The sequence below is a fragment of the Eptesicus fuscus genome, chromosome 7 (assembly GCF_027574615.1).
Source record: "Eptesicus fuscus isolate TK198812 chromosome 7, DD_ASM_mEF_20220401, whole genome shotgun sequence".
NCBI classification, from domain to species: domain Eukaryota; kingdom Metazoa; phylum Chordata; class Mammalia; order Chiroptera; family Vespertilionidae; genus Eptesicus; species Eptesicus fuscus.
This window is the reverse complement of record NC_072479.1, coordinates 20,808,626-20,817,659: the sequence shown is the minus strand read 5'-3', so window position 1 is coordinate 20,817,659 and position 9,034 is coordinate 20,808,626.

Genomic DNA, 9,034 nt, shown 5'->3' with positions numbered 1-9,034 from the left:
CCCCTTCTAATCATAAAAGCACTTGATATTTTCTTAACCTACTGCTTACTTTCCATCTCAGAGGCCACCTCAGACCACAGTCTGGACAATCTTGTTGCTTTGGATATCCTGTGATCAATCATACCTGCACTCTAACACCATAATTTTCACATCTTGACTTTTCACCCACCTCATTTTGCCTTTTCAACTGCAATTCCCCACTCCATCTGCCTGCTGGTCTCTCACCCCGCTCTGAGAAATCTTCTCTATCCTCTGTAAAACATCTTGCACATGATGCTCTAAAAAATGTTAACTGTAATAATCTGTTTACCTACTTCCCTCACCACACTGCCCACCTTTCTAAGCCAGGGACCATCATATTCTTTGTGCTGTGAGTCCAGCAGTAACATAATGCCTGGCACATATTTTGTCCTTCCTGCCTCCTTTATTCTCTACCTAGCATGTACTGGACCCTCCCTAAGAACTGGGTTTTAAAAATAAACAAGGTTGGGGTGAGGGTAGGCTAGAAGGGGTCAATGGGGGAAAGAGGGATATATGTAATACTTCCAACAATAAAGATATAATTTAAACAAACAAATAAATAAAAATAAACAAGGTAAGATCTCTGATCTTGAGCTTATTTTCTAATAGGGAAAGCAGGGTGGGCTCATGGGTATGAGAGTTTGAGGTCTATTCGTATCTTACACTGACTTTTAAGCATTCCGTAAATTTCAGCCCCCTACTCACGTCCTCTTCTTTAATATGTGTGGTGCCACCAACTATTTGCGCTTTGGTGGAATCTGTAGGCTTAACTTTCCTGTGTTCTGCTAAGTCAGGTGCCATACCTACATCTGCTGGCTACCATCCTTGTTCTCATTGTTCAGGTGTGATTTTTGAGAGAAGAGGGCAAGAACATCTTTATGCTGATATGAGTATTTTGGTGTCTTTGAGGCAGCTTTCCTGCACAAGGAGATTATTCACAGATTAGTGTTTTATTTTAAATACTAGAGGCCCAGTGCATGATTGAATCATGCACGTGTAGGGTCCCCTACACGCTTTCACTTTTCGCGGTGGAGCTGGGTGCCTGTCCGCTGGTGCACCAGGCCTTTCAGAAGCCTCTGAAAGGCCTGGTGCCGGAGCAGACAGGCACCCAGCTCCCACGTTTTTGATGGTCCACGGCCGCTGAGGGGGACTACCCTGCTGTTCAGAGGCGCAGGGGGCGGGACTCCCGTCCCCTGCGCCTCTCAACGGCTGCTGAGGGGGGCTGCCCTGGACACCTGGCTACCCCGCTGTTGAGAGGCGCAGCTGGGTGTCCGCAGCAGGCCCCCTCAGCAGCCGGCTGCAGATCTGGCTGTTGAGAGGCACAGGGGGCGGGAGTCCCGCCCCCTGCGCCTCTCAACAGCAGAGTAGCCCCCCTCAGTGGCAGCGGATCCGTGCCTCTCAATGGCCAGATAGGCCACCCCGAGTCCCGCCCCCCAGCCTCCCGCCGCCCAATCGTGGGCGTAGCGGAGTGATGGTAATTTACATGTTACTCTATTATTAGATAGGATATTTTTATTGATTTCAGAGAGGAAGGAAGAGAGAGAGAGAGAGAGAGAGAGAGAGAGAGAGAGAGAGAGAGAGAGAGAGAGAGAAACATCAATGATGAGAGAGAATCATTGATTGGCTGCCTCCTGCATGCTCCCCACTGAGGATCCAGCCTGAAACCTGGGCATGTGCCCTTGACCAGAATATCCATACTGTTTTTCCATAGTGGCTGTACTTTAGGAAATGGGCCTCTGTGATCCATGTCCACTATGGTCGACTTTTGATGGAAATGGTTCCTGAATTTCCCTAGGACAAACAGAATGTAGGTCGGAGGGAGGAGGGAGGAGGGAGGAGGGAGGAGGGAGGAGGGAGGAGGATGTAAGAGCAAGGAACTATGGACGTGGGCCAGCATCATGGTGGAAATCCCCAGGCTCCTGCCTCAGCTAGACAAGAGGTAGGTGGAGGCAACTAGAAAAGGCCTCAGCCCAATTTTTTAAAGCGGCCCAGTGGGAGACAGCAATACCTAGGCGACCTATGAGGAAACAGGTGACCCCATAGTACTCAGCCAATGAGGAACTGGAGGAGGGACGGAATAAATGGGCTGTATTCACTGCCCCAGGTGTGCCTGTACAACCGGGTGGACACCCATTCTCGAGGATGTATTAAAAGTCTCGTTTTCACCATACTTCTGTTTCTGAGTTCGTTATTTGAATTCAGACAGGTGAGCATTTCTCACATGTACCAAAGTACATTCCCACCAACAGCGAGCAAGGATTCACTTTTCTCCACACCTTTTCCAACACCTGTTATTTCTTGTCTTTTTTTATAATAGCCATTTTATATCTCATTGTATTTGGATTTCCCTAATAATAAAGTGATATTGAACATTTTTCATGTGCCTGGTGGTCATCTGTATGTCTCAACAACCAAAACCCAAATAATCTGATTAAAGAATGGGCAAAGGATATGAATAGACATTTTTTCAAAAAAGACACAAAATCCTTTTCAGTGTCACCTGTCATGTGTGAAATATTTTTTAAAAACATACAATAGATCTGCCTCCATCACCAACCCAATTGTTTTTTTGCTAGCCCTCTGTATTCTAGTTACATTGACCTTATTATTTTTTAAAATATTTTACTGATTTTTAGAGAGAGAAAAAAGGAGAAGGAGAGAGAAAGAGAGAGAAAGATCATCTATTGGATTGGTCGCCAGCCGGAGGCTAATCCTAGCATGTCATAAATGCAAGAAGTTTCATCAAAAGGTTGATGGAACCTTGAGGCTTCAGCAGGGCTGAAGATACAAATTATTGCCTGTTGGAATGGCCAAAGGCATTTCCCCAAACCTAAAGATCTGCATATATTATTGCCTGTTATCAGACAGCTGAGGGCATTTTAATCTACATGTTATTGCCTCCTGCTGGCCAAACAGTAACAGCCAAAGGTAATTCTCCCAATCTAACAATGCCTACTGTATACTAAACCTTAACCTTTGATATGTATATCTGCTTTCCTTTAGGGCAATTTGTGTTAATAAAGAGCTAGGGGTCCAGAGACTCAGAGAACTTGGTTCCTACAGTTAAGCTTCTCTGGCTCCTCCGTGGATTACAAATTTATATTATATTTCTAGTCTCTTTATTAATTTACGCCGCAGCACCTTCTCCAGATTCCTGACCCTTCTAGATGCTGAGAAACACCCACCGGCATTAGCCACCTCCTGTATTCCTGTATGCACCCTACTGGGGATCAAGCCCACAACCCAGGCATATGCCTTTGACCAGGAATGGAACTGGTGACTTTTGGGGCCAGGCATGACATCCAACCAACTGAGCCATGGCACATTGACCTTATTTTTGACTCTTGAAGGAATCATACTACTTCCTATCTTAGGGCCCTCACACAGACTGTTCCCTCTTGCCCTCTTCCTCTTTCTAATTTCTACCCTTCTTTCAGATTTCAGCTTAAATTCATATGCTCAGAGGAACCTTTTCTAACCCCAACAGACTAGTCAGATGCCAGTGGACTAGTTATATGCTCCATGGCATTCCTTTCCTCTGAGACACTTAGTGCAATGATAATAAGATAATTAATTATATAATTATATACTTAATATCTGTCATCTCCATTTGATGTACAATCTATGAAGAGAGAAACTGTGCTGGTGTCTTGTACATCTAATATGTGCTCAATAAATATTTGTTAAATGAATGAATATAGAATAAATTTAAAATTTAGGAGTTGCAGAAGTGCACCTAATAATGAAATAACTTTAAAATGAAAACTATGGGGGGCGGGGGTGGGGGAGGGGGAGAAAACTATATTGTAAGGATCTTTAATAATCTAAAGAAGTCCTGTCCTAGTCAGTTTGGCTCAGCGAATAGAGCATTGGCCCTTGCACTGAAGGGTCCCAGATTCAATTCCAGTCAAGGGCACATGGCTCGGTTGCAGGCTCAATCCCCAGCCCTGGTTGGGGTACATGAGGGAGGCAACCAATTGATGTGTCTCTCTCACATCGATGTTTCTCTCCCTCCCTTCCATTCTCTCTAAAAATCAATGAAAAAATATCCTCGGGTGAGGATTAACAAAAATAATAATAAAGAAATCCTGATGATGTGTAAGAGACTGATGGTTTGAAACTGATATTATTTAGGCTATTCATAGGAAAAATGTTCATGATACATTAAGTGGGGGGAAAAGATATACATATATATAGTTCTATAAAAAGAAAGTCTAGCCGAAACCGGTTTGGCTCAGTGGATAGAGTGTTGGCCTGCGGACTGAAAGGTCCCAGGTTCGATTTCCGTCAAGGGCATGTACCTTGGTTGTGGGCACATCCCCAGTGGGGGGTGTGCAGGAGGCAGCTGATCGATGTTTCTCTCTCATTGATGTTTCTAACTCTCTATCTCTCTCCCTTCCTCTCTGTAAAAAAAAAAATCAATAAAATATATTTTTAAAAAAAGGAAGTCTATGTGTATATGTATATGTGTATTTATATATATATATATATATATATATATATATATATATATATATCCTACCTTATAATAGAGAAACATGCAAATTGACCACACCTCCGCTATGCCCATGATTGGGCCTGCGAGAGGCTGGGGGCGGGACTCCGGGTGGCCTATCCGGCTGTTGAGAAGACCAAGATGGCAGCGCCCAATCCTCTTAGTTCCGGGGGTCCCGGGGGCGATCGCCACCCGGGGGGGGACGTGTCCGGGCCAAGCCAGGCACTCCCGGGGGTCCCGGGCGGCGATCGCCACCCTGGAGGGGGCGTGGCAGGACTCGCCCAGCCCCTCCCAGGGTCCCTGGGAACATTGCAGGCATGTGGTTGCTGAGACCCAGACCAGGCCTCTGGCCACAGATTCATAGCTTTGCAGAGACCTAGGGCAGGGATCTGCCTCATCTGCAGAGAGACAGAGGTTCTGCAGTGCCCCCAAGATGTGGGTGGGCCCAGCCAGGGATCAAGGGGCATGAAAGGACTCCTGGCAGAGGGGCAAGGACTCTCACCCCTGAGGCGGGGGTTGAGGGGTGGAGCCACCTCAGTGAAGGGGTGCTGCACTGCAGGGTACTGGACTGACTGAAGTGATTCAGAGAAGCTCCCAGTGCTAATGGGCCTCGCTCAGGCGGCCTTCACACTTCAGAGGCAGTGACTACTGCTCCTGCCTTCACCCAAAAGCAAGCTCGCTACACCCTGCCCCATAGCAGAGCATGCCTAGGCAGTGAGTGGGAAGCCTTCCACCTGCTTCGGAGAAGGGGGGACAGTAAAGAATGGGGGGAGAGGAAAGAATGTGGAGCATCCGCAATGAAGAGGTGCTTGAGAAAGAGGTTGGGAAGCCTGACTGGAAGGTTTGTTCTGTTTGCTAGGCGGCTGCCCCTTAGGAAGTGCAAAGAGCATGGCTCTGAGGGCTTCCTGTGTGCTGAGTCAAGTTCCACAGCCAACTGGAATTGGCCTCAGTTTCCTGGTCTGTAAAATGGATGAAGCGTGTCCCAGTGCCTTCACTGAGCTTTGATGGCCAATTGAGATACTATATAAAGAAAATGAGGGAAGAAGTGAGAAAGAAAAGGAAGGACAAAAAACACAAAAGAAAGATTGAAAGGAACCTGTAAACCCATTGTCACTTAAATAAGGAATATAGTCAGTAGTGTTGTAATGATGGTATGATGCCAGGTGGGTACTAGAAATATCGAGGAACACTTTGTAAAGTATATGATTGTCTAACCACTATTCTGTAACTAATATAAAACCTGAAACCAATACAAAATAATGTTGAATGTAAAGAAATGAAAATTGGAGTGAAATTTTTATAAATTTCAAAGTTTAAATAAAAGCTGTAAAGGAAGGAAGGGGAGAATAAAAAGTGTTTTTCATTTTGCCACTTCATTAAAAAGACAGTTGTCTTTATGTGGTGCTTTTATACTTTTCTAAGTCATTATCTCATTTTAATTTCCAGGCAACTTAAAGACAAGATAAGTATTCCCTCCACTATTCAAAGAAAGGAAATCTTGGTGTCTGGTCCTAATGATTCAATCATCAAGCCCTTATTGTAAAGCAGGGTTAGTAAAATCTTCTGCGTAGGGTCATATCTATACTAATAAAAGCCTTGGGGGTGATCAGGCCAGCAGGGGAGGGTATTTGGGGGCAATCAGGCCCGCAGAGGAGCAGTTAGGGGTCAATCAGGCCAGCAAGGAAGCAGTTAGGGGGCAATCAGGCAGGTAGGTGAGCGGTTAGGAGCCAGCAGTCCCGGATTGTGAGAAGGATGTCCAACTGCAGTTGGATCCCATATTAGAGAGGGTACAAGCTGGGCTGAGGGACACCCTCCCCAGTGCACGAATTTCGTGCACTGGGCCTCTAGTTAATAGAAATAAAGATAATGTGTTTGCGTGAAAGAGCAGTAGATTGAAGGAGAACCAGGCTGTGTCTGATTCATGTCTCACCTCTGCCAGTTACTGACCATAGGACTTTAGAATAGTACACATAATGTGTCCAATAAATGTTAATTAGTATCATAATCCACATATATAAAAGCCTAAGCAATCATCCGACCTTCCAACCGGTAGCTATGATGCACACTGACCACCAGGGGGCAGATGCTCAACGCAGGAGCTGCCAAGCTGCGGTGACTTGGCAGCTGTGGTTCTCAGGTGATGCACCTGGAACCAGAGAGGAGGGAGCCCGATTCTGGGGTGCGTCACCTGAGAACTGCCCTCTTGCAATCCGGGACCCCTTGGGGGATGTTGGAGAGCCGGTTTCAGCCCAATCCCTGCAGGCCAGGCCAAGGGACCCCACCAGTGCACAAATCCGTGCACCGGGCCTCTAGTATAGATATAAGAGTTAAAAATGAAAAGTTACACACCAAAATGTTAATAGATATTATCTCTGGGGTTTTGTTTTTAAAATCTGTATGAATTTGGATTATTTTTAACTTGGATTTTTTAAATCTACATTTTCTATTTGGAAATGAGCATGGCACAGTCTAACACAGTGGTTAAACTCATGGGTGCTGGTATCAGAAGTTCTTGGATTCAAATCCTATTTCTACTGCTTGTATTTGACATGGCTTTGAACAACTCCCCTTCTGTTACTTCATTTGTCTAATGACAGTCACAGTAATTATACCCATCTCCTAGGGCCAACAGTAGGAATAGAAAAAAAAAACAATACATGTATAGTGTTTGAATGTCTGGCACATAGTAAATGCTCAAAATTGTAGCCAATTTTATGTAATAAAAAAATGTTTTTAGAAAGATTATCCCTAATGGTTTGGCAGTTAGATTGCTCTGAAGTCTTTGATCTCTGCTTTATATAAAGAGTGACTTTATTCTGTGAAGTTAGAAAAGAAAAAAGCTGACCCCCTTTCAACTGAAGCCATTTGAAGCCAACTCCAAACCTCTACGATTTTATCTGTTTTGTCATTTCATTAGCATGAATTACAATGGCTTTTATGTAGGCTAATGTAAGTTATTTATTGGTATTTCAAGTTTGTATTTTTGGAAATAATAGTTTTAAACTTGTTGGCACTGGATGCTAAAGTTATGAAATACTTCGTGACATGACATGCCTCTCTTAACTACTCTCTCACCTTTTTCTTTTTTTCTACACTCTCTACCTATATGCACTCAACATTCCCATGGCTTTAAATCTATATCTAGCCCAACCTCTATTTTCTAGACACATTTTTTTCCCATCAGCTACCTCATTTTATTACCTCATTTTATATCTTTAATCTCTACTTGGATATTTCAGAGGTATCTCAAACTCAACAACTTCCAAATGGAGTCATTAATTTCCATCCTCATCAGACCCCAAAATCTGCTCCTCTTTCACTCTTCCCTATCACATGAACCATACCACCTTCAAGCTAGTCAGCAAAGCATCACCTGTAGTGTCTTTCCTCTCTCTCAGCTTCCATATCCAATCAATCCACCAGCAAGTTTGGTTATCATTTCCATTTTCAAAATATATCTGGACTCTCTTCCCTTCTTTCTCTCTCTCTCTTTTTTTTTATTGTCTAAAGTTTTACATATGTCTCCTTTTTCCCCAGTTGACAACCCCTTCCCCCCAGCCATTCCCACCCCGGGCAAGCCCCTACCGCCCTAGTGTCTGTGTCCATTGGTTATGCTAATATGCACGCATACAAGTCCTTTAGTTGCTCTCTAATCCCCCTCCCCTACCATTTGTCTCTAGATCGATCTATTCTTGTTCATCAATCTCTTCCCCTCGATTCATCTCCACTGGTGCTACCCTACATCATATTATCACCTTCATCTCTTAATTTGACTGCAGGATAGCAATAGTCTCATTAGACTTGCTTGCAGTCTTGCCACTCCTCACAATGCAGCCAGAGTAATCTTTTCAAATCATAACTCATATGTCCCTTCTTTTGTGTTAAACCCATCCAGTGACTCCCTACTGCATTTAGAATAATCTACACATAAGGCCTATGTCCCAATTACATGATGTCACCACCAAGGCCTACAAAGCCCAACATGACATGGTTCTTAGTTACTTCATCTCCTGCCACTCTCCTCCACACTGTACTCCAGCAGATGGTAAGTTATTTCCACCCCCTTTAGACTTTTACGTTGTTCCCTCAGCCTAAAGCTAGCTCTACTCTCCTTTCCATGCACGTGATTGCTTTCTTTTCTGGTCTCAGTTTCATAAACCTTTCTGATGAGTCTCCCTGTTGGTCAGTGGTCCCTATTCTGTCACAGCCATCAAGACATGTCCACTGGTGCCTTTAATCCATCCCCCTTCTGCTTTGCACAATGAATGTTTCATAAATCCAGTTGATTGTTCATTCAATTCTGTTTTTCCTTTCTGTCTCTTCCTACAGCATAGTCCAGAAAGGCATTATGGAGTGATTTTGAAGGATGGACAAGATTAAAAAGACAGAGATGGGTCCTCATTGTGGGCTTCCACAGAAGCAATGATTAGCAGCAGAAGGAGCCTGTATTCTGTGGGAAATGAGAGAAACCACAACAGCCCACATTTATTTTTCTTTACTGTCAATTTACATTCACTT